At 40.0% G+C, this 26,776-nt stretch overlaps 1 protein-coding gene across 2 annotated transcripts in view; it reads left to right on the forward strand.

Annotated features, from left to right (window-relative positions):
• CPNE4 (copine 4) overlaps positions 1 to 26,776 on the forward strand; it is a 327,733-nt gene that overhangs the window by 230,984 nt on the left and 69,973 nt on the right. The window lies entirely within an intron of this gene.

The raw sequence follows: 26,776 nt of genomic DNA on the forward strand, positions 1-26,776 counted from the left end.
TGATTGTTATTAACACTGTCTTCTTAAGACAGATTTACATTATGTTTAAATAAACAATATACACAATAACCTCTTTGGCCTGGCTGACACCATTATATGTGTGTGACGGGTTGGATCACAGAAACCCCTTTGGGAACTTCCAATTGATATGCCAAGACTACTTCTGCCCCTGCTTTCCCTGCCAGCTCGGGACTCCAGCACCCTATCTCGCTGAGCCAGACACGCCAGTCTGCTCCAACACAGACCCAGGCCACGTGCCCCAAAGCTGCAGACCTAACCTGAAAGCAGATTACAGAAGTGTTCCTGTCTTTAACACTCAGATGCCCAACTCCCAATGGGGTCCAAACCCCAAATAAATCCGTTTTACCCTGTATAAAGCTTGTACAGGGTAAACTCATAAATTGTTCGCCCTCTATAACACTGATAGAGAGATATGCACAACTATTTGCCCTTCCTCCCCCCTCCCCCCAGGTATTAATACATACTTTGGGTTAATTAATAAGTAAAAGTGATTTTATTAAATACAGAAAGTAGGATTTAAGTGGTTCCAAGTAGTAACAGACAAAACAAAGTGAATTAACAAGTAAAATAAAATAAAACACACAAATCTAAGCCTAATACAGTAATCCAGTTGAATACAGATAGAATCTCACCCTCAGAGATGTTTCAATAAGTTTCTTTCACAGAGTAGACGCCTTCCTAGTCTGGGCACAATCCTTTCCCCTGGTACAGCCCTTGTTCCCGCTCAGGTGGTAGCTAGGGGATTTCTCATGATGGCTGCCCCTTTGTTCTTTTCCACCCACTTATATATGTCTTTTGCATAAGGCAGGAATCCTTTGTCCCTCTGGGTTCCCACCCCTCCTCTCAATGGAAAAACACCAACTTAAAGATGGATTGCAGTTCAGGTGTGTAGTGAGGGGGCCTGGCTCCTGACGGCCCCTGAGAAAGAGGAGCCAGAACAGGCACCCAAGTGGGCGGAGCCACCGCCACCTGTTCCCGCCCCCCGGAAGTTAAGGGGCGGGACAGGAAGTATAAAAGCCAGGCCCCAGCTCTCAGTTGGAGCCCAGCGGCCGGAGAGGACAGACGTGCCGGTGCGAGCTCCGGCTAGACCGAGCCTTCCCCGAGCCAGGTACCCCGACGCAGACGGACCGAGCCTCCCCAGAGCCAGATACCCAGACGCTGACCGACCGGACCTCCCCAGAGCCAGGTACCCCAAAGCGGGTTGGCCGAGCCTTCCCCGAGCAAGGTACCCCAAAGTGGAGTGGCCGAGCCTGCCCCGAGCTCGGTACCTCGAGGAGGGGCCCGAGTGCCCCCCTGACCCGAGACCGGAGGAGCGGCCCGACCCAGACGACCCTCTGCAAGCTGAGGAACCCATGGTGTGGGACCCCGCTGCCGAGCCCAGCGATGAGCAGGTACCAATGGAGGGGGAGATGGAAAGTAGCCCGGGGGTAGCTGACCCCGGTCTGGCTACAACAGAGGAGCCAATGTCGGTGTGTTGCCGTCAGGACCCCACCGACGTAGCGGCAGACTGACTGCCGCTCTTAGGGCCACGGGCTGGGACACAGTGGAGTGGGTGGGCCTGTGTCCCCCCTGCCACCCCACTTATGGGTGGCAGCCTCCCCCTCCAGCCAGCGTTCCGGCAGCGCAATTGAACTATTGTTTGTTGCCCCGCCCTGACTAAGGGCCTGGGCTTACTGACTCTGTTAGTGCCCAGCTCCTGACACAAGGTCCTGAGCCCTGGACTATTGTGTGTTGCCCCGCCCTGACTAAGGGCCTGGGGCGTCCTGAGCTTGTTAGTGCTCAGCTCCGGAGACCCGGATCTGAGCCCCCCCTGAACTATTGTTTATTGCCCCGCCCTGACTAAGGGCCTGGGCTTACTAACTGTTAGTGCCCAGCTCCTACGGCACGGACCTGAGCCCCCCTGGACTATTGTGTGCCGCCCCGCCCTGATTGAGGGCCGGGCCTTAGCTACTAACTCTGTTAGGACTCAGCCTTCAGGGAGGTTCTGAGCCCCCCTTGGACCCTTGTGTGTTGCCCGCCCTGAGCTAGCGCGTGGGCTTGACTGACTTTGTAATTCCCAGCGCCGGCAGTGAGACCCGGAGCCCGGACCAGGGTTGCTGCCTAGCCCTGACGGAGGGCGGTAGCCCGTTGCAGAGACTGACCCAGGCCGTGTAGTGAGGCGGCCTGGCTCCCGACAGCCCCTGAGAGGGCCCGACCCCCGCACCGGACCATTACAGGTGACATGATCACATGTCACTGTAAGACCCCAAGCCTTCATTCCTCCCAGCCTGACGCTCAGGAAGGCCTGCTTGCAAACAGGGCCATCCACAGTCAATTGTCCTGGTTAATGGGAGCCATCAAGGTTCCAAACCACCATTAATGGCCCACCCTTTGCATCATTACAATAGGCCCTCAGAGTTATATTTCATATTTCTAGTTTCAGATACAAGAGTGATACATTTATACAAATAGGATGACCACACTCAGTAGATTATAAACTTTGTAATGATACCTTACAAGATATCTTTTGCATGAAGAATATTCCAGTTACATCATATTCATACTCATTAGCATATTTTCATAAAATCATATAGAGTGCAGAGTCACAATGTGGTTCATGCCTTATGATATTATAGATGATGTTCTATAATTTTTCTTAGAAATGTATATTTTATCATACAGGATTCATGTATTAGTTTTAGCCTTCTAATATCACTTCATTACTTTAACCTGAATCCTCTTTCCAAGATGCTCTTTCTAGTCAAATTGTAGCCTATGTTGTGTTGTGGATTTTCAGGACAATTCCTTTGTGTGTCTTTGTTTAGTAGTAGTTATACCTGAGTTTCTTCCAGGCTGCTCAAAGGTGCTGAATCTCATGGATTTTTTTGGATCATTAGCAATTCTTTTTTGAAAGGCCCGTAAATGTATTGGATGCACTAGCCCATGTGAAGCAACATTGAACAGCAGTGATTAGTTTGATATTTGTCTAAGTTATCCCTGGAATGTTTTCTAGAGCAATAAGCTTACAGTGACCATCAATACAATCTTGCTAATGTAGGTATTTTGTACACTGTAATCCTTCAATAAGCACTCAAGAACTCTGAAAGCAGCCAGTGGTAAAGTTAACCTAGTTGGACCTCTGAAGAAGACTAAAAGTAAAGCTTAAGTGACAAGCAATAAGTAATACATTCTGACAAATCCATTAGTGCTTTTACTCTTTTGTGTTTTATCTGTCATGCATGATTCTAAGTGCTAATGCAACAAGACATGGTGTATGGTCAACAGCAATAATGTTTGTGCAGGATTTTAAATGCCAGATTGAAAAAAGGAAAATGCAAGCAAGTTGAAAAGGCAATTAAAAAAATCCATGGATTTCATGTTTTTTCTGGGGAGAATGCACATTTGTTCTTTTTTTTTGTTTTGTTGTTCTTTTAATTGCATGTAGAACCAAACTGACAGCCAGAACCAAAGCTAGAAGACAGTCTAAAAGTAACTTCCTAGCAGAGGGTTATAGTTTCATTTACCCATTAATATGCTGTCAGTCAAACCTGATTCAGGATCATTTCTGCAACTTTTACTCCTGTTGAGAAATACTTACACATAGATAATCTCACTGAATCAATTATTTCCTTCTCATTTATACTGGTGTAAATAAGGATTTATGTCATTGACTCAGTGGAGTCATTCTGGTGGTAAACTGTTGAAAAATAAGTGCGAGGAGAATCAAGTCTTATGACTTTTCTACATGAGGCCTGAAGATGCCTCAAGCAGTTTTTACAGTAAACCTGTTCTTTCATTAGATGAGATTAAAGTTCTTGAAATAACTAAGTAATTCTCAGAGGTTTGATTCTTTATTGACGTGTAAGTGGTATTTACTTTACTGGCAATCCCAATGAAGTAATATTGTTGTGAGTTTTCAGGGAAGTTTCTTTGTGACATAGGATGTGCTTCTTGATAACTTCAGCTAAGATTCTCTCAGATGGGTCAAAATGAAAATGTGGATTTCTTTGGATTATTGTGGAGTGGAATCCATACATGTATTTGATGCAACAGAAACCTGACAAAAAGTCAATGGGCCTATTCATGTAAATAAGTACCACTCAACAAGAGCAAGAGTTTCAGAACTGGTCCCTCAGAGAATGATCTAGTTATTTTGAGGAAAATGAAAGGAAAAAAAACATGCCACAAAATCCATATCTTTTGAGGGTATCTTCAGGCCTCCTTGTACAAAAGTCTTAGGTCCTGATTCTCCGGTATAGGACTATGCTAACATTCTAGTCTTCTAAATGTTTATCTTTCTTTTCACATTTTCCCATTCCCTGTCTACATGCCAGTGGTTACAAGAGTACCATTATGTGGGCTATGCATTTTAAAAACCCATTGGTTCTTCCTCACGAGGTCTACAGTGGTTTTGGGCAATTAGTTGCAGCTACTCTTCCCATTTTGTCAGATCTGGTTAATCTATAACTCATCAATTTCTTTTAATGATTGTAGTCTTGATTAATTAATCTCAGCAGTGCATTTTGATCACGGATTTGTATGAAGAGGTTGAGGACTGATCAGATATTCTCCATAACCTCTAAACAGGGTGGATCCAGGAATTAAGATGCCAGTAGTCTAGAAAACTGCACAAAGTTAACAAGTTACTCTACAGCATATATACAGCCAACTGTATCCTATAGTTGAAGAGTACCATGTGTTCAGGATTAGATAAAAATTGACTGAGCCCAACTGCCTGCACCAAAAGTTTGCCCATGCCATGTCCCCAGATAGCATAATTTCACTGATGTCCTTGATGTCCAGAAGATCTTTCCTCTTCTCTTTGGTCAGTGATTTTAACTTAGCAGCAGAGGCGGGCACTAGGACCTTGGAGGTGAAGGAAATGCACCTGAGCAGGGAGTAGATGGTGGCAATCAATAGTTTGTTGTGCTCTCTGTGCTCCCTGACTCTCCACAGTGTTCTAGCCTCCTTCACCACAGGACACAGATCACAGAGATCCAGGTCTCTCCCCTACCTCTTCCCACCTAGCCTACATTTATAAAAAAGAAATTTGGCTACAAGGAAGAAATTCTAGAATGTATTGAAGAGGCTGCTTCATGATAATCCTCCTCATACAGTGGGTCTGATCCAACTCTCACTGAAGTCAAGCAGAGTCTTTCTGTTGCCCTCTATAGGAGTCGCATCAGGCTTTATCACTATTACAACTGTCACATGTATAGCAAATTACTTGTCAGATTAATTAATAATCTAGATTTGGGTTAATTGATGTTTGTAAAGTGCTTTGAAGATGAAAGGACTGTATAAGTGGCAAGAGTTGTTATAATAACAACTTGGGGTGCATGTGTTATTACACAAGGGAGAGTCTATCTGAGATGCAACAGTTAGAAGAAAACTAGCTGATTTTCAAATCTCCAAGGACCCAAAATTGCTTATCAAGTTGGCAGTGGAGAATGGAGGGAGTAATTGCTACACATAGCAGAATCTGAGTTGCTGACAGAGCAATAAGAGCCAGGATCTTGCTCTCTCCCCTGGGATGACCCTGACAGGCCTAAACGCAGTGTTTGCCTGAGGGGAGCTTTCAGGTCTCGGCCAGAGCCCCACTGTTTCACAAGCACTGAGAAAAGAAGGAAGAACCCCTCTTCCTGACATTGCAGATACTGTTCAGTGTGTGAAACAAGGGCATAGGGATTTCAATAAGTAAATGAAAATTGAATGCAGGATGATAATGTCTTGTGATTTTTCTGCTTTTAGACTAGGGGCTCCAAAAAGTGTTTCTGCATTTGTTCCTTTGTGGACAAATGGAAAGAAGCTTCCAATAGTTTGTGCATCATTTTTATTATGAACTCCTACTTTCTTCTTGCATTGGAATGCATGTTTTATTCCCTTGGTGAATAAATACAGGCTTTCTTCTTCCCCAGCTTCACAATGAAGAGCACTGATACAGGAAATGTTTCTTGAGAAATTCTCGCTACTGTTTCCCTCCTCCACCCCTGTCAAAGTGAACATTAGCCAGCACATCCCTGAAATGGAACGAAGAAACTCTCCATAAATGTTGCTGACTCTGATACAAATCAGAAATATCTGGTTCTTTGTGAGCACAGTAGCGGATAAATTAGTAAGTCCCATCTCTAGGACCATTTAAAAATGAAACTGGACAAAGCACTAGAAATGAGATTCTAGTCCACACTGGCTAGAGAATGGACTATATGACCTAAGCATGCTTGTTGCTATGTTTCTTATACCCATAACATACAGTAGACCCTACCATAACTGTACAGCAGTTTAGTACTGAAGTTTAGAAACAAATGTTATCATCTTAGATACAAAATATTAAATACTTTATTTTGGTGGGAGAGGAGTTGTAACAGACACAGGCATAAACCCACAAAACCAGTTAAATGGTTTGGCAGAGCAATCCTAACAGTTTCTTTGCTTTTGTGAGTTCATGTCTAAGTCTTCAAAGGAATCTGTTAGTTTAAAATCCTATATCATCCATAATTTTGTCATACCAGGTGCCACATAGATCTTCTAAAGTCTTACATTTGTCTGTGTGGATGATGGAGAAGTGGTTCTTCATTTCCACCATGCTATCTGCAGAGTCTCACTCAGCAGAATAACTCAAGATGGTTGATAGCTTGAAATTGGTGCCACTGATTTACAGAGTCAATTTTTCTCCATGTGAAACATTTTCTTGTTACTTTGTGAGAGAGGTCACATGTTATTATGGGGGTAGGTCACCATCTTCAAAGGCAACTATTTAATTTGTTTTGCTTGAGTTGAAGCAAGTGATGGTGCTTCAGACCACAGTCTGTCTGTTGTATCTGTGTTCTTCCTAGCTAGTGAAGACCAAAAAGGACGTATGAGTCAATTGTTGGTAGAACTTGGCCATGTCTCCCTGTTGGGGTGAAGAAGCCAGTAAGCCAGTTCCTTTTAAAGAAACCATTTTGAGGGTTTGTTTTCTCAAGAAATCATCTCTTAAGTTAACTATCTTGATAACTGTTTACTTATTTCTAATCCTCACTTTTAGGAACGGTCTTACAGAAGGTTGTGGTCCGTCATCATGGTTTTTCCTGGAATCCTCAGATTTCTTTGGACTAAGGTTACAGACATTGCAGTGGGACAGAAACAGCATTGGTGGTTGATCTTTATGGAACAAAGGATGACATTCAGATGTCTATTATTTTTCTAGACCTTCTAGCTGCCTTTCATACCGTTGGCTATAAGATTTTATTGACACAGCTGGTGTAGACAGAGTTGTTCTTGAGTGTTTTCATTATTTTCTTTCTGAGAATTTTCAGAGTGGTGATGGGCAATTGCTCCAGTGTCCTGAAATATCTGTCTTTTGGGATACCAAAAGTGTCTAATTTGTCACCTCTGCCCACTATTTAGCAGTCTTTTGGAAGCATTAGTAAAGAGACATGCACTGTGGTGTTGTAAAAATACCAGAAGCACCCAACTCTATTTCTTAATCACTTCTGACCTGGCAGGTGCAATTGAATGAATAAGCCAGTGTCTGTCTGAGATTAGAATCTGGATAGAGGTTAGTGTACTGTCTTCCAGTTTTGATAAGGTCGAGATAATGGGACAGAGCATCCGTGGAACTATGGCAATTTACACCGGCTGTCCCAGTGTTGCTAGGTTGCTGGGTTAAAAGAAGCAGCTGGAAGGGTTGGTGAAGGAGATCTCAAGAAATTTGAAATAATGCATCTGCCATTTAAAATTCTAATTACGAATGTGTTATCTATTGGAAACTGGGTCACTTCTGGTTGTTCAGGTAACCACAGTAGCCAGGTGTGCACTTGGCTAGAAGAATGTGACCTTTTAATTTTGGATGGCAACCTGGACACAACTGTTCATGTCTTGACCACTTCAGAACTAGACTGTTGTAATGTGCTCGGGCTACATACTGCACCATTCAGAAGCTTGTACAGATTGGAGCTGTTGCCTACTGAGTGGTGTATCAAAGAAATCACATGACATCAATACTGCTAATAGGTTTCTGGGTGGAATTCAAAGTGTTGATTTTAATTTGTAACGCCCTGAATTAATAGGACCTGATTATCTGAGAGGCCACATATTCTGATGGTAATTGCTCATATATATTACCAGTTGGAATATGTTGTTGTGTCTTTGGGTCTTACCAAAAAAATTAGGACTATGAGGAAACTGTGGACGCAGCTCAGTTCAAAATAATTGTGTTTACTGTTTTGTATATAAATCTACAGACCTGGCTACATACATACACTGCTGCTGTAATTAGATTCTAGGGGCTTCTGTAGGGAACACAGGGAGGTCTACTAGAAGGCTCCCAAACTATTTATAAGGACACTACCCAGTACTTGTACACTACAAACATGCATGGCTGTTTGTTGCATACAGTTTGAATGCACTGTGGTTGACATAATTTCCTGAAAATCTGGCTTTTAAAGTACATCTCTACTCCGATATAACGCGACCTGATATAACACAAATTGGGATATAAGGCAGTAAAGCAGCACTCCGGGGGGGCAGGGCTGCGTGCTCCGGTGGATCAAAGCAAGTTCGATATAATGCGGTTTCACCTATAACGCGGTAAGATTTTTTGGCTCCCGAGGACAGCGTTATGTCAGGATAGAGGTGTAATTCCCTCATTAAACTTAAGCGGTTTATTTTTTAAACTAATCCATTTTTTAGTTTAAAGCAAAAGCATCTGAACCCCTTATAATTCTATGCTTGGGTGAGAGGCGAGAGTATCATACAGGTGTAAGATCAGTTTTACAACACAATTATTTCCTTGAAATATATTTATTTGGGGGCAGACATGATTTTTATTTGAATTGACAACTTAAACACATAAGTATGTGTCAGGCTGATGCAGTTTGAAATGATAAAGGCAGCGAAATTTCAATACTGGAATTAATAATGGAAATACTTTGCTAGGCCCATATGGATCCCCATTTCGGCACAAGGCTAAATTTGATCAGAAAAGATTTACTGTTGTCAGGTTTTACCACTACAAACAAGCATTCATGCATAACGGGGAATTCAGCATAAAGCCGCAAGTCATGGCTGAATAAATCATATTGATGGCAAACTTCATTAATAGGACAGTTAATGCAAGGTTACACAGATTCTAGTATGTTGCTGTACAGAAGTTGGCTTGCATTGCAGGGAAATAACACTGCTCATCAGAATGCACTGTGTGCCCCTTTGAGCAGGCTTATGAATATGTAAATCATACACAAAATAATCACAAATTCATGTTTTAATTGCCTTTTGCACATTTTAAATTTTAGAATTGTCATATTAGGTGCTTACAGTTTGTTCACAGCATTTGAAACCTTAATCTCTTTAAGATTATTAAATCCTTTACACTGCACAGCTTTAAGGTGACCTGCAAAGGTAAAGTACAAAATCCCAGTAATGTAACGTGCTGAATGCCCCCACTAGTAACAGTAATGAGCTCAATTGCCTCTCTTTGCCTGGCTATTTGGAGCATTTAGTACATAGCAGTATTCAGTAACGTTACTGGAATTTGTTTCTTTGCTTTGTCAGATCCTCTTTAAAGGTTTGTGGAATAAGGGCCTGAACCCACTCCTCCTCAGAACCAATCCACACCTTCTGGTCTGCTCCAAGGGCCCGGATTCCCTCATTTATTCATCTCATGCTTCTCCTGGGGGAAATAACAACATCATACAGTTGACTGGTGCATAGCTGTTGATGTTTAGATTTGGAAAGACTAGATTTTTTTTATAGGTAAATGTTGATTTTTCCGTACATACACAAACTGATTAAAAAACATTTCCATCGCTATTAATTGAAATTTACATATAAGCAAAGTAAGAGAAAATGCTTCTTGAGAATTTATTAGCGTTTGATTTAAGAGTATATATTTAGTATATTTTCACATGTGATGTTGACAATTTGTGTTTGAATGGTTATAAAGTGTTACATTTTTGAATATCAATGTCTACTGTCATTAAATAATTATTGCAAGACTCCTTTTCCCCCGTTGTCTGGCCTCCCCATAATTTCCTGCAACTGTGAACATTTAAATTGATAAAAATAGAAGAAAAAGCTTTAAAATAAACATCAATATTATCCATCAAAATTATTTTAAAAATTGAATTCTGCCCAGCTTATTGATATTGCTGTGGTCAGAGATAAGTGTTTTCATAATAACAGGAGTACTTGTGGCACCTTAGAGACTAACAAATGTATTTGAACATAAGCTTTCATGGGCTACAGTCCACTTCTTCAGATGCATAGAATGGAACATATAGTGAGGAGCTATATATACACATACAGCGAGCATGAACAGGTGGGAGTTGTCTTACCAACTCTGAGAGGCCAATTAAGTAAGAGAAAAAACTTTTGAAGTGATAATCAAGATAGCCCAGTACAGACAGTTTGATAAGAAGTGTGAGAATACTTACATGGGGAGATAGGGTAGATAAAGTGGTGAATGTGATGTTTGGAGTGGTTAAGATGTGGTAGTTGGTTATTTCTGTGTTTTTAAGCATTTGTGTGGCTGGGTATTCCTCCTAAGCAATCTTAGTGGTAGATTTTTCTTTGTGGGATACACTTTAAGCAAAGATCATTTTTAAAAGTTAATCAAAATTCTTTTCATGATTTAAAATGTTTTAAATTCACATTGTAGGCTTTTTGTACCAGACATCAATGTGAGTTGGTACCGTAACCAGCCTCCCTGCAGGGAGTCGCTCTGAGTACCCTGGTACACGAGTCCCTTCTAGATGTCTGGTAGCATGCTCTGAGTACCACACTCAGTGCTGTAGGTGCTCCAAGCTCTAAAGAGCTCTGTGCAGCTCAAAAGCTTGTCTCTTTCACCAATAGAAGTTGGCCCAACAAAAGATATTACTTCACTCACCTTGTCTCACTAATATCCTGGGACCAACACGGCTACAACAACACTGCAAACAATAAATACTCACCCATTTTCAGTAAGAAAGGATTAATGAAGGTTGCCAGAAATTAAAAGATATAAATGCCTTTAGCATAATTCCTTTAATGTTTCAGTGAAAGATCAAGCCAAAAGTTCCTAACTCAGCCCGTGGGGGCACCCCACTAGAGGGGTTTAAAAGTAATGGAGTCTTGTTGGGGTCCCCTCTATGCTGTCCTCTTGCTGTGCACTTGCAGCTGCCCCCATGACTCCTGCTTACAGGTCACTGTGCTGTAGCTTTATGCTACGCCATTTATTGTCCCTTGCCAGTGAAAGTCTGGTCCCGTGTCCAACTCTCAGCTTCCAGTTCCTGCCCTTAGATTGCCTACTGCCTGACCTTTCCTCCTAGGTTGCTACCAGGGGCGCCAGAAGGACTGCAAAGGAGCGGGGGCAAGCTCCCCTCCACCCCCCAAAACCCTGCTTCCTCTCTCACCCCTCTCCACTCCTTACCTGAGCCTCCCTGTTGATGAGTACGAGGCCCTGGGGTGATGGAGCTGTCCTTCCCAGACCTGCCAGTCCCTAGTGTAAAGAGGAGCCACCAACACGGTTTCAGCAGCTGATAGGTGAGGACCTGGTCACCTGGGGCTATTTAAAAGTGGGGGGGTGGGACCCTGTCTCTGGTGCCTATGGTTGCTGCCCTCAGCCTGCTGTTCCTATTCGCTCACAGCCTCTGGTTCCCTCTTGAGCCTGCTACCCTTTGACATAAAGATTTCTTCCCTTTCCTATTCTTTCGCTCTCTTTGTCTATTGTGTTTATATGCCCCCCCTTATCGGTGCACCTCACAATCTTTAATTGTTGAATCACCCAGAATTTGGGGCACCCAAAATCATTAAATCACTTTTGAAAATTTTGGCCTATTTCTTTAATGTAAATGCATTAAGTCACAGTATCCCATGTGGTGTGATCCTGTGATTAAAGTCCTCGAGCTGTATGCTTCCATCTGATACTCTGTGCAGAGGGAAGACGGCTGTAGAAATCTGCTGTAAATCCCTACAGAATGATGCAGTGGCAGCAGCAGCAGCAGCCCTCCAGAGCAGTAAGTATACCGCACTTTCCTCCATACATTACTGTAGCATATTGCAAATGGAAGTGGTTCCAGGATCCCAGTGACATTGCTAGTCTATTCTGTCCAAAACTGACAGCCAACTACACAGGGAAAACCAATGTTTGGCTAATGCTAGTAAAATAACAACCATGAATTTGCTCCATGTGGCCTCAGAAACCCACTGGAAGGATTAGTCAAATGTGCACAGCTGCAGGCATGGAGCAAATGATCCATAGGGTTTCTGATGCCTCTATCTGTAGCAGTGCAGCTAATGTGTTTTTGTTTGTTTGTTTTGTTTTGGAGGCCAGGCCCAAAACTCCTTCCAATAAGTGACTGGGCAGCAGACAGTTCAGGATAATGTAGTTTGATTTCTGATTCTTTGGTACTGGGATCTCTCTTTTAGAAGAGCCTACTTTATAGACACATATGGCCTGTAGAGTACATGAAGCCATGTGTCCTGCAGAAATGCATATACATGAGGAGGCAGACCTAGTCGTCCCAGCTTCTGTGGGTCTAAGGTGAGCACCAAACACTAATGTTTGTTTTTCCGCTGATTTCTGTTTCATAGATTAAGTACCTCATTTTCTGTATTTGGGGAATCTTAGAGCAGCTTGTTAATTTGCAAGTGTACTGGATATGCTTATCTTGCCCAGAGTGGATTGATTTAAATCAAAGCAATTTAAAGCACAATTTAAATCAGCAGGCAGGAAACCTTGATTTAAATCATCAATTTTAATCTTGTTTTTCATTTGTACCGGTTTGTTATTTTCCTAAAGAAAGCTTGATTCTCATTGGCTGGTAACCATTAAAATATGTTGATTTGCAATTAAATATAGACTTCACAGTAAATTTGGTGTTTCTGTTTGCTAACCTGGAGGATTTCTTGTATCGATACATGTTTGTTTAAGCAGTTATACAGCTTAATTTACATTCATCAGATTTTTAGTTTACATTTTTATTCTATTAGAAAATGGTAAATGATGCATTTTTTGCTCACTAGGTGAGGATTAATTTTTTATTTGTGACTTGTGTCAAGTTCTATTTGGATGGAAATTTGAGTTCAGTTAATAATGCACAAAAACAGCATTTGAAGGTTTTTATTAGCTACATGAAACTGCTGTAGATGTGGTACATCAAAACATAGTTTGCATTTAAAACTAGTTTATTAAACAAAGGAAGTATTATCTGTAGTTGGGCAATTTAACTGTTTCAGAACACCTTGTTTTTCAAGATTTTAGAACTAGTAGATCTTGTCCTCTCATTCCTGTTTCTTAAAGAACAATTTTTCCTGCTTTTTCAACTCCCAATCACTTTCTTAACTATGAATGAACAATTCATTGAACTGAGCCAGTTGAGTAAACTGAAATGAAGAAAACATTCTCTCAGCACCTGCCGAAGAAGTTATTGCTGTCAAAAGCTGGTTTAGCACTTCAACAAACTCTGGTTCCAGGTTCTTGACCATTGACTTCCATCAGTTCTGTGGTTTGACTTTCCTTAAAATTTGGCAGCAAACATGTGCTGCTTAATATTTTTAATGTAACCTAAATTATTGCAATCAATTATCATAAGTTTACACCTTAACATAGGTTGTCATAATTTCAAATAGATATACTTTTAAAAATAAACCTGCATTTAATTTAAATGTTAAAAAATTATTGATTTTTATCTACGCTGTTAATGCCATTAGCATTGTGCTAAATACTGTCTTCACCATGGAGGTACTTCATGGCATAAATAAATATTATTGCATCATGGAGAACAATTATATGTTCTGTTTATCGTTTCTTACAATGGGAAAGAATATGTAGTGTAAATCTACCAATGGTCATAAATAAGGCTGGCTGGAAAACAAGTTTTCCATGTCATGAAAAATTTTGAGGTTTCAACTTTTGTTTTCATTCCACATCAAAACCAATCAAGACCTTTCAAAATTCTTTTTTTTGGGGGGGGCGCGGGGGGAGGAAGGAGAGGAGAGGGGCAGGAGGGAAGGAGAGAGAAAGAGGGAGGGAGGGTGTCATACCAGAATAGCCAATAGCCTGGTTGTTAGAGCACTCAGCTGGGATGGGAGATATCCAAGTTCAAGTCCTTCCCTGAATCAGCCAGAGCAGCAATTTAAACATTAGTCTCCCACATTCTAGGTGGGTGCTGTAACCACATGGCTTTAAAAGCAGCAGAGAGTCCTGTGGCACCTTATAGACTAACAGACGTATTGGAGCATGAGCTTTTGTGGGTGAATACCCACTTCTTCAGATGCATTTAGTGGAAATTTCCAGAGGCAGGTATAAATATGCAAGCAAGAATAAGTCAGGCTAGAGATAACGAGGTTAGTTCAATCAGGGAGGATGAGGCCCTCTTCTAGCAGTTGAGGTGTGAACACCAAGGGAGGAGAAACTGCTTTTGTAGTTGGCTAGCCATTCACAGTCTTTGTTTAATCTTGAGCTGATGGTGTCAAATTAGAGTCTCTATCTCTGTGGCCCAATGAATGTTTACTTATGCAAAGTGAAATAGCTCCAATAGGAGAGATTGAAAAAGTGCTTCAAAATACTTGGTTGAAATGCTCTGAATAAGTGCAGAATATTATAATTCACCAAGTACCTGCATTAAGCTTTAACACTAGTTCCTCTGTCAGAGTGTGACCAGTTAATTGTACTGTTAGTCAATATATTTTAGGCATAGCATACACCAGGTTACTGGTTATTATGTGCATAGTGTTAATATAATATACACTATATATATGGGTGTTGGGAAGTTACATTAACTGAATTTATTATACTCTTCCCACAATTCTGTATACCCATATCAAGAATCCAACAACACTTTGCAGTCCAGAAGTCAGCCTGGGCATTAGAAAATAGGAAATTTGTTAGAACAAAGATCCGTGAATACTTTGTATGAAGTACAGTTAGGGAGTATTTTCATGGCTCATCAACATTTGGAATGTAGTACTCAAAACAAGATATGGACAAGTAGAGGGAGATAGCAAGGACAAAGCTGGTACAAACTAATGGATTAAATTAAACATTAAGTAATGTGTAAAGAGTTTTGTAACTTGTAAAATCATACTATAAATACTACTCACTGAAATGTACATCTTTGAAGCACACTTTCTATGTAAGGTGAATATGCTGCAAGATTAAAATTGCTTCCTGGAAGGAAGGTATATGTCTCCTTTTCATATTGTGCTGCTTTGTCTTTAGACAATATATTTGGCTGGGTTATTTGGTCTCTTGAACATTTTTAAGAACAAACCATGGGTGCAGTTAAACAATTGGCTGCACCTTTTGGTCAATAGTACAGATGACCCAAAGGGTCAATACTTAGATCGTGATTAGCTTTAAACTAGCATTTCAGGTTTGATGCAAAATCAGGGGTAGGCTTAGAAACAAATTCAGAGCCGGGGATTCAAACACAAATTCCCTCCTGACAGCTTCTGTGTTTTGACCCATCTCTAACTTCCTGTTCACTGATTACTATGCAAAAAGCTTCAATGACTCCGGTAAGCTAGTCAGAAGCTAGAAGTAAAGTAGGAAGAGGGGAGAATGGGATAAAGAGTTCCCAGTTTTATTTGAGAACAGATTTTCATCAGAAACAAAGACCTACTAGCGTTGAAGTCAGCATGTTCTTTGCAGCCACGATTCTTACCTCTCTGTATTTAAAGGTTAAATCATTGATATCTGAATCAGGAAACAGCACTAAGGAAGGACTGCTAGGATAGCAATGCCACATGAAAAATTGAGTCGTAGGAAGCAGAAGCTTTAGGAAGCTTATTCAGCTTTTAGGGAATGGAAGTGGAGTGAGGAGACTCTTATCAACTTGCTTCTGTAAACTTTAAGCCACATTAATTTCAAAATGCCAAACTGCTTGAGGTCTTTGATTCAAAGTGTTTCAGAGAGTTGGTCAGGATTTTTTCAATGGACTGTTTCTCATTGGATATTGCTGATTTGTTGAAACAAACTTTTTGCAGGAATTTGTCTGTTTTGACAACATTTTGGCTGGGCCGGTTTCTCAGGATAGAATCTCTGGTTTTGAAGAGAGAGTCAGGCACCCCAGAATAGCCAAGGCACTCACCTGGCATGTGGCAGATCCAGGTTCAAGTCTTTGCTCTGAATCAGGCAGAAGAGAGTATTCACTTGGATCTCTCACATCCGAGGTAAGTGTCCTACCCAGTGGGGTAGACAGTCAATCTCCTGCCTTCAAGCCCAATGAATATTTAATTGTTTATAGAGAATGGAACAGCTCCAACAGGACAGATTGAGATAGACTTTATAGCCCTGGAGTGGAATGTGTAAGACCCTGCTCCAAATCAGGCCAGGCACCTCCTATTGGTTTTGAGGAAAGTTTCAGTGGAAACTGCTGGTGAAAAGCTGAGACAGTGAGCCCAAATTCAAGTTCATGGTCGGAATCAGCCAGAGTAGGGTCTTAAACTTTGGTCTCCCACATCTGTGAAGTAGTCAACTTATAGATGGCTAAGGTGAGGCATGGAAAGTTAAGAGCTATACTGACACATTATTCATACAGTACTGCTAAACCCAAACACTCAACAGTCAGTTCTCAACAAATCATGAGACTGGCTTAAGAATTGTGATATTTAAAAAAAATAATAAATCGAGGGTTCTTTTTATTTGTCTTTTGAGTCTCTAGGATATGTGTTTTCCAGCTTTTCTCCACAACCACAAAGGATAGACACTTTACTTTTATTTTTCAAAGAAAAATTGAGATGCTCACATAATCACATGACTCCAGGAGCTAGGACTTTAAGAAAAACACCAAATATCAAGAGACTCATGATAAAATCATGAGAGTTGGCAACATTGCTTATAGCCTATAGTTAGGAGCAGAATGTAGCTGTGCCACCTAAGCAGCAGTTCAGGAAAGGAAACATGCACCTTTATACCTCCTCACTTCCCTGTGTTAATGCAAAGGGAAGTATACTTGACTATATAGAGGGTTTGGAGAATGGGGTGAGGAGGTAGTCATCATAAATGGAGCCATTCCCTTTAAGGAATTTTATCTGGGGGAGAAGAACTCTTTCTTGTTAGCGGAACTATAAGGTATGCAGTAATTTAAGTATCACTATCTCCATTTTACAGATTGGGAAACTGAGGCATAGACGTTAAATCACTTGCCCCAAATCAGGAATTCTGGGCTCTAAATCCTCCGGTCAGATCACTAGAGAACACTTCCTGCTGTGCAGCACTACTGAGCTATGTTTTGTGTGTATACAACTTCATTATTCTCCCCAATTAAAACAAAAATCTTGAAAATGAATTAAAACATGGCTAAAAATGTCACATTTTCTGAAAAATTCCCTATTGGTTCCAATTAACTCTTGAGTGCTTTAATGCTGTAATGAAATTCAGTTGCCAGAATGAGGGATCCACTTTCAGTTGGGGTCCGTTTTCAGTTAGCCCAATCTCCCTTTATGTGGTAGGCTGCCGCTCCATAAACCATTGGGACTGACCCCTGACATTTCAAACACTGTTTGATGGGCAGTAGGAAAGCAGAGTATGCGACAAACATTGTAGATGAGAAAAGTGTGATACTGTACAAAATACTCACTGGTTTCCTTGAGCAATGTACTCTAGTGTCCATTCATATGAAGTGTTACTCGCCAATTCTCTCATATTTTCTGGGAAACTTTCCTCTGGATTCCATCCTTCTTTTTGGAGTTCCTCTGACTCTATCACCCCCTCACCTTTCCCTCCCTCCCCAACCCCAATCGTTACCAACCATTTGTTTGTTTAGCCACAAATTTTCCACAGTACCACAGAGAGGTCTCTCTGAGATAGCTTGCATTGCTCTGGAATAATTGATCAGACTAGATTGAAACAGTGCTGGGAACCAGCCTTGAAGGCAATTGACAGTTATTACTGACGTCTAAAGAAGCACCAGATGATACTGCAGAACACTGAAGGATAGTGAAGCAAACTGCTGACATAGTGGCACACTCCCAATGAGAGAGAATACTGGGTTGTACAGGATGCCTTATGTGCTAGTATTCTTGCTTGCAAAAGCCACTTCTCCTGAATGCTCAATAGAAGCCAAAAGTCATCTGCGAACCAGTCTGTTTCTTCACACAATGGGAGGCATCATAAATTGAATACTTTTTTCTGTGTGAGTAGAGAATGGGGGAAATGTCTACACTGCTCTCAAGGCTGCCAAGCTTAGTGTTCCTAGAAACGGAGTGTGATTTGGCACAAGTCTAACGTGCCTGTCAAAGAACAAAACCAAATGTGCAGTATTAGTATTCCCTGTTTTTAGGAGCATCTCTCTTAGATGGTAATAGACACCTGTTATTCTGTCTCCTCCATTCCAAGCATCCCCTGTATTGCTCAGCCTAGTACAGAATCAGAATTTGCGGGTTTCCTTTGCAATATATTTGTGGTAAATATTAAATATTGCTTGGTATTTTTTTTGTAAATTTAATGTCCAGTCCCTCTGTTTCTCTATGTTCATCATTATGTTATAAACTGTCACTTTTTTGTAATATTTGACAACATGTTCTGTTGTCCCAGCATGAGTTTTTTCTGGTAATAAACCACCTTTTCATTTTGGCAAAATCAGTTGTAGTGACAAAGTATCATCTGCTCTACCTTTTACCAATTGTTTTAAAGACAGAGATGTCAGTTCACTCTACTTGCGGCTCTTGTATGCCAGGCTTAGTCTAAAGGCCTGATCCAAAACCCATTGAAGTCAATGGTTCAGTTCCTCAGGTAGTCGAAAAGGGTCAGTGGAGTTTATGACAATTTACATCTGCTGAGTATCTGCCCTAATCTTTCCATTGACATCACAGGACTTTGAATCAGGCCCAGATGCTTTCTGTGGTACATGTCGTGGAAAAATACTTGGTTTTCAAAAGCCATCTGAGAGAATTGTATTTCCCACATTTGATTTACATTAGATAGGGTACTGTAAATAAACAAGAATTGCAGTCTATAAAATAGATTCCTGAGCAAGTTAGTCATCATCGGGAAACTCATGCTGTCTCCTAAGTACTGTATAATGAAGACTTACTGAGCTTGGAAATAATGTGGTTTTATTTCATATGACATAATGGTGCCACCTGCAGTCCAGATCTCTGCACCATCACTAATGGTTTCTTATAAAGTAGTTCACAAGAGTAAAATGAAGGAAAGCACAATAATCGATCATTTGGAGCAATTGCTGAATTTCATGGTGGGGTTTGATGGATTTTTATTAGCATGATCAGAGCTTCCTTTTCCTTGTGACTTTTCTTAAAAATTAAGTCAATGAGACCCAAAAATCTATTCCTTTGAATTGGTGACTCGTTAGTGGCACCAGATAAGGCACAATAACATTAAGCACTGTTGTTCTCTTTGCTACCACATAACCACAGATTTTAGTTCCCATTCATGAGCGGGCATGTCACAAATTAAGAAAACTGTGCTCTGACTAAAGATAGTCTTGTGTTCTAAGCTGACAGAGTAATAGGAACTCCATAGAATCTGAACATTCTTGTGCCTTACTTCAAAATATTATTGTTTTCAATTCAATGAATGAAATTAGAATAAGTAATACAGTTTTGCTCTGTCCTCTTAGCCCTAGCTAGTCCAATGCTTTTCTAGGGTTTTTTTTAATCTGATTCCCAGTGCCAAAGAACTATTAATCTGTTTTACGATAGAATATTCATACTAGCAATTCTTACGCTATTTAAGATTTGTGGCATGCTTTTGACATGTGATTCCTGGTACTATCACTTTTTTCTTCTTCTTTCTCTTTCTGATTATTATTGTTGTTATTGGTATAATAGCATCAATGTGCTAGGCTCTTTACAGAAAGATATGAAAGTAACATCACTGTCCTGAAGAGATAGCAGTCTAAACAGGGACAATGTATAAACACAGGAGAGGGATGAGGAAGCAAAAAAATAAAACAAATAGCATGACTGAATGGAGAAGATGTGCACACATCCTGATGGCTTCACAATTTTATTTATTTTGTTCAATATGGTGAGGTGTTCATGATTTTGATCAATCTTAGTTAACACTTTCCTTCAAAGGTGATCTTAAAGAGTATCAACTAGCCAGTTAGACTAATCATTTTATTCTGCTTGGATGTTTCAAAGTATCTGTGCCAAGTCCTATTTCTCACTGAAGTGTGGTTATTTGAATTTAACTACCAGCCAAGTTAATATACATACACATTTTACATAAGTGGCCCTTACTTCCTGCAATCATTGTGAGATAAATCACCAGCATTAAAAGGAAACAGTTTGTGATCATAATTACATTGGATTAAATGTTTGATTCCTCTTGCTTCTTCCATTGACAATTATTCTAATGATAGTGTCTCAATTAATGTACCAGAATGATAAAAGAATGTCAACACCTACATCGTTTTCATAAATGCAGAGGAAATTGTATGTTAAGCTGACAAAATGTTGACATTAAGGGATGAATAGTCAGCTCATCTTTAACCAGTCCTCTCTTTCTGATCTTCAATTATTTGTGGCATAATTAAGGCAATTTACACAATCTAAAAGTACCTTATTGCACATTTAAACCAGGTACTTAGATATCTAACATGGACTGACGGAAACCTCTTTCGATTACTTGCTACCATAAATTGTGGGTACAAAGGCAGATGTCAGTGGTTGAAAATCTGACCCTAAAAGAATAACTGTACTTGCTGTAGTGAAGGAGACACTTTTCCAAGACACTATCTTTCTCTTCAGTATTATTTCTTTAAATCCTCCAAGCAATGAGAGTATTTTTGTGTATTAAAAACACTGATGCTATATCTTTCTGCTTTCCCCCCAAATCCCTTTGCTTCTCTGTTACGCACCTTGCATTATAAAAATAATTCCCAACATGGTAACTATAATATTCTTTTCTCATGGTAACTTGCATTATTCTGCAGCCAGCACAGTATGTGTAGCTGGACAGCATCATCCTGATAAGCAACCATACCAAAAGACACGATTGACTTATTTTTACAGAGACATCACAGGTAGTCATCTGTTCCCTTTCTTTGAATCCCAGTAGCTCTTATTTATACTGCTAAATGTACTAAGTTCAAATACAGTAAAGAACTGTGCAGAGTCATAAAAAGACTCTTTCATTTGAAAGTTGCTTTTATTAACTTCCTCTATGATGCAGGTTTTGGCACAGAAACATAATGATTTTTAATCTCTCTCAAGAGCCAAGTCATCAAGAGCAACAAAAAGAGCCTGGGCTTGATTTCTGTTCAACTGAAAGGAGATTGTGTTAAAATAATAAACAATAATATCTTCCATTTTATATTGGCTTTCAACCAAATAATCCGAAAGTAACCTAAGGAAACCCAACAAATGGACAAGCCAATACACACTGGGATTGCTCCATCCAGTACTGAAATGCACCCACCTCTGGGGTGAGACATGGCTACTGTTCAAAAGCTCACAAGAACATTACATGACAGTTCAAGGTAGAAAGCAAAGATTAATACGGTAACCAGTTAGAATAGCAGGGAGAAGTTGAGTAGGAAGAATTTAATTGCCTGTGCTGGACTCAGTCTAATACACGGGGTCATCACCCTAGTCTATTTGAAAAGTGCTTTGACATCTTTAATGTCACAACAGCACTTTATGTTGCAGTAGTAACTATTTGCAGCAAATTTGGATCCAGATCTGAATCTCATGGGGCTGACCCCCATAATTCATTATGCCAAAACTGTGGTTCCAACCCTCTCCCCTTTTAACTAGGGGTAAATCCAAAACTGAACTTCTGTTTAGTTCCCTCTCTACCTTTTTCAGAACACTGATAATTATTTTTGTTTTTCATCAAAGGCTCAGCATTTCTGTACATGGAGAAGAGGGTACATCTCACTGTCCTGATTCAGCCACAACCTATTGCTAATCGTTCTTCTGTTTCCCTTTATGTAGTTTAATTACTTTAAAGGCTGAAGATAGTTGATAATGGACAAATTTTCAAAGCTGCGACTTGGAAAGAAAAATGTAGAACCACAGGGCAGCTTGAGGAATTTGCAGGATTAATTATTTGGTCATTCTTAGTTAACAGTTCTCTGCAGGAGACTTTCAAAGAGTATCTACTGGACAGTTAGACTAATCGTTTTAGTCTGTCTAGATATTCCAAAACATCTGTTTAGATCCTATGTTTCACTGTTATGCACAGTTTCAGCTTATTCTTCTGTTTCGTGCTAGGGGTTCAAAATGGAAACAGAGAAATCCCAAGACTAACTTTATCAGAGTGCTTGGTGTTGTGCTTACCACTAGAAAACCAGACAATATTGACCTTGATAATCTCTGGAAATAAACCAGTGATACTTTTCTGAAAATCCTAAATTTCAGCCTGTCAGTGCTGTTCCCTGCTGCTGAGGCCTTTCTTGTTTGAGTATAATATTTAAACATGAGAGTTTTGCTCACACTGTTCAGTGGTGAATTTCACATATCGAGTACTTGCAATGGAGTGCTCATAAGTGAGCAACAGGCTATTCACAAGATATATTCATAATATATAAATATATAATTTCAAGGAACCCATCATCTGTTCATGGACAACCCAAGAAGAGAGACAAAATTCATCAAATAAATTACTGTTTACACATTACATGCTTTGCTCGACTGCAGTGTTTGGTTCAGATTTGTCACAATAGTGACTCAAAACCATTAGGCCTGAAAATATTTTCCACGGCATTCAGTCTGTGTGTAGCAGCAGCAGATAACTTCTCTCTTGGAAATATTGTTTCTTTCACTGAAAATTGACACTTTCCCTGTATCGTATCAGTCTATGTGGCTGAATTCCGTATGAGTTTTCATTAATCTAGCATCATGTGTCTTGCTTGCTCTACTCCCAGCTAATATTAATGCACACTTACATTTGAAGGCTTAACATACTCGCCAAGTGTCCTGTTTGTGGGGAAAGTCATGAGGTGAAATCCAGGCCTCATTGAATTCCTACTGACTTCATGGCAGCCAGAATTTCACATCTGGTCTTTAAATTGTCTTGTAGATGTAGGACCTTCATTGGGATCATTTTTCACTTCCCGCTTTCGGTTTATATTGCTCCCATCCTCACTCTCCCTTCCACACATATTCATATCTTTACAAGATCCTCTTTCAAAATGAATAAATTAAAAAAAAAAGTCTGCTGTTTTCAGCCCATCTGTGTAGCCTGGTACCTTCAGGCCTGTGAGGTGCCCTAAACTGCCTGTGACAGCGGCTGCCAGCACACTCCTTTTGAAGTGCAGCACACTTAGCAATCTGATTTTCAGTACATGTAGCAGATAAGCCTGAATGGAAAACTTGAGGGTTCAGATTTGTATGTGAACTTTCCCAGGGTGCTCAGGTCCAAGTTTATGATCGATCTTATGGTGTGTATGGACACACGTGCATGTGCACACACACACAATTTGCTGCTTTAAAACAAATCCCCAATATAGCTTGCACATAATGCATTTCATACCTGTGAAGAGGTACATCTATAGTTCCCCTTTAACCCTGCTCTTAAGTTAGTTTTCAATGCAGCATCTTATTTTACCTCCTACCTTTTTAATTTAGCCATTCATCTCCCTTAACAACCTTTGTGGACCTTAACAACAGCTTTGTGGAACTCTAAATATACCTCACCCATTGAATTTCCATTATCTATCTTGGCAGTAATATCTTTAACGATTTCCAGTAAGAGTTAAATTAAAATCATGGAATGATATTCAGACCTTTCAGAAATGATTACATATCAATTAAATAATGGATATTGTCTCATTTCTTAAACCTCTGAACAAAGTTAATATGTGGAACAATTGATTACCTTATTGACATATTTGTAATATCCAGGTATTATTTTTTGTAATATAATTTGTGTATGATATTCTAGTTTCTGGTTTTGGTTGTTTTTTTTTTTTTTTTTTTAAATATTTTTAAAAGCTTTTAACGGACAGAAAAAGGATGTCAGTAGATTAGTTAAACTTCCTGCCTAAATCTATGCTGGTTTTTCTTAAACAAAATATGATTTCCCATGTCTTTTCCTCCTACATCCCTTAAGAGGTTTTTCACATATATTTCACAACTGTTTTTTTCACTAACTAGTTACTAATCTAGATTTTCTTAGTTTACCACTTTTTGGCATAAGAAGTGCACCACTTTCCAATGCTCAGAAATCTCTCCTAAGTCTAGCCATGTTTTATGTGGCTGCAATTTCAAGAAAATGTACCTTTGTGGACTGGCAAATTGGTAACTGCATGTACATTAATACTGCCTGTTTGCAAAGGAAATTACTCAAGTTCTCACACACATGCCATTATGTGTGCTTTTACCTTGGTGCACTTGTGCATGTGGTTTTGGTTCTGTAGGTGCAGTTAGAACCCAAGTTTTGAAAGTTTGATGCTTAGAGTATACTGTAGCTCCAACCAAAAAAAAGGCACCACCCTGCTTGTCATTGGTGCAGCACTGAACCCATCCTGGTTCTGAGCCAGGAACACTTTTTCAGGAGAAAGAAATGTTTCTGTCAGTGTTTTTGTTATGTACTTGTTTAAATGGTAGTATAACGAGAGAGTGTTGAGAGAATGCGGAATCGGTCAACACTACGCTTGACTGATGTGGCAACTCATGGTGTCGGGTGCCATCAGGTGGTCGAGGGACATCTACATAGAACACATCACCAGACATCTGCAATACCAGGATGGATGAGCTGGAGTGCCGATGAGAAGCGCAGTAAGGAAAGTAACTGAAATACCTCCCTGATAGATTGTATTTTCTAAATGGACAACCTACCTAATTCTCAATTACTGAGGGACAATCTCCACTCATTGATACATTTTGCTTTCCACAAGCAACTCTCTGTACAACTCTTCATGAGTGATGTACCCGAGTATTCGGATTCTAATATCTAAACTATATTGTTAAATTTATTCACCTACATTTGAATTATTGCTGATTATGTATGCGATGTATCATATGACTTTTAAAAACAAACTCTGTATTTGTGGATAATCTAAGCATTATATCCAGATGTACAGACACTCTTTTCTCAACCTACGTATTACATAATTTCTTTAACATTAGCTTTAATAAAATTTTGAGGCTGATCAGAAATCTGGATTGTTAGAATAAGGCCCCTGGGGAGGAGCTATAGTGGGTGGAGTGTAGATTAATCTTTCAAAGATGCATGAGAAATGGTTTTCTTCTCAGTTAATTTTGTTTGTTTCTTCCTTCTGTTAAATCTCATTCTCACATCTTTTTCCTTACTTCCATTTCTTCCATATTCCTTGTCTCCTTCCCCTCTATGTATCCGCTCAGTCAGTCTTCTCCTCTGGCTTACCCCTCTCCTGACCTCTTCCTCTCACTTCCATTTCTACATTCCTCCATTTCCCTCACTCTCCTTGTGTCATGCATCTCCCTACAGTTTTTCTCCCCCTCCCTCTCTGCTATGCCTCAGTCACACTTACACTCTCTCACAGGCGCATGTATAAATCGGCATCCTTTCTGTACTTCATCCAAGTCACGAGACCCTTTGGACAGGTTTGATATCAATGAGAGTTGTAAGAACTGCCGGATTTGGGCCCTTTCAGAGTAAGCAGCTTCTTTTGTTATCAATGGGGGTTCCCATCTATGAAACAAGTGTAGAATGCAGAGTCAACATTTAAAAATCCACCCCGCAGATGGGACTTTTGTCCTGAATATGCTGGTTGATATCTTAGTTTAACCAAGTCTGTACGCTCCAGTTATATTGCATGCCTCGTTCAACACACACTGACTGCCTCTAGTATAGAAATCTAAAATCTTTCACTCTTGTGTTCCATAATGACAGATGGTTTGGAGTCTTAAAATATTTTTTAACTTTACAGCTACTTAATATTTGTGAATTGATTTATTGTCCATATTGCCCTATGGCAAAACCCTACCAGCATAAGTTCTTACTCCTACTTGCAGAAATTACCCATAACCAAGAAGGTCCATCATCATCAATACTGATACAGTGGTGTCATCCATTTAATAAATGGGCAAGTTATGGGCCATTAAACCTAGTACTGTGTGCCAGACCATATTTTATAGTGGTGCCACAGATTAAACACATAATTAACGCCTCACTGATTGACAAAAGAAATTACAATGTAATCAATCACTTTATACAAAAACTTGTCATTACTACCAGTGGAATGTGGAAACATTTGCAATGCTCTAGTGCTGCTACTACTGATAGAGAGTGGATTGCACCATTTCTCCAAGAATCCACTATCTTGCTATTCATTTCTAGGTGTCATTCAAGGGGTTGATTTTTATCAGATGACTTTCATAGTTCCTATAGTTACTCAAGCTTTTGTCTGGGATTGAGCGTGGATAGAATGAATAAAGTTTTGTTCTGGGTTGAGAGTTTTAGTTGCTAGGTTTCTGAATTATATTATTAGTTTTCATCAATGTGCCCACAATTGAATCTGATGAATCTCTAAATAAATAATGCCTCCTGCGGTGTTTAAGGTATTACCCAACTAGAGTTGCACACATTTTGTCCCACTTATCCGTTGACAGCAAACGTGACAATGGGGGAGGGGACTCAGCGAGGACTGATTTATCAGTTCTCACAAAAATATTGTAGTCCAGAACTATGTCTGGGGAAAACCTGAAGGCCCTTGTGAGATAAATTATCCTTCCCTTGACAGTCATGATGCCAAAGCTTCCCACAACTCCTGGGAGGTTGCTAGTGAGCGCTTCAGGCATTAGAGTAAAGAGAGGGAAAAAAGTCAGGTGGAATATACCATCTTCAGCTCCTACCTTGTGTGCTATGGGCTAGATCCTCAGCTATATCAGAGGATATGTCAGCCCTAAATTATCTGCA

This window comes from Malaclemys terrapin, chromosome 2 (assembly GCF_027887155.1).
Source record: "Malaclemys terrapin pileata isolate rMalTer1 chromosome 2, rMalTer1.hap1, whole genome shotgun sequence".
NCBI classification, from domain to species: Eukaryota; Metazoa; Chordata; order Testudines; family Emydidae; genus Malaclemys; species Malaclemys terrapin.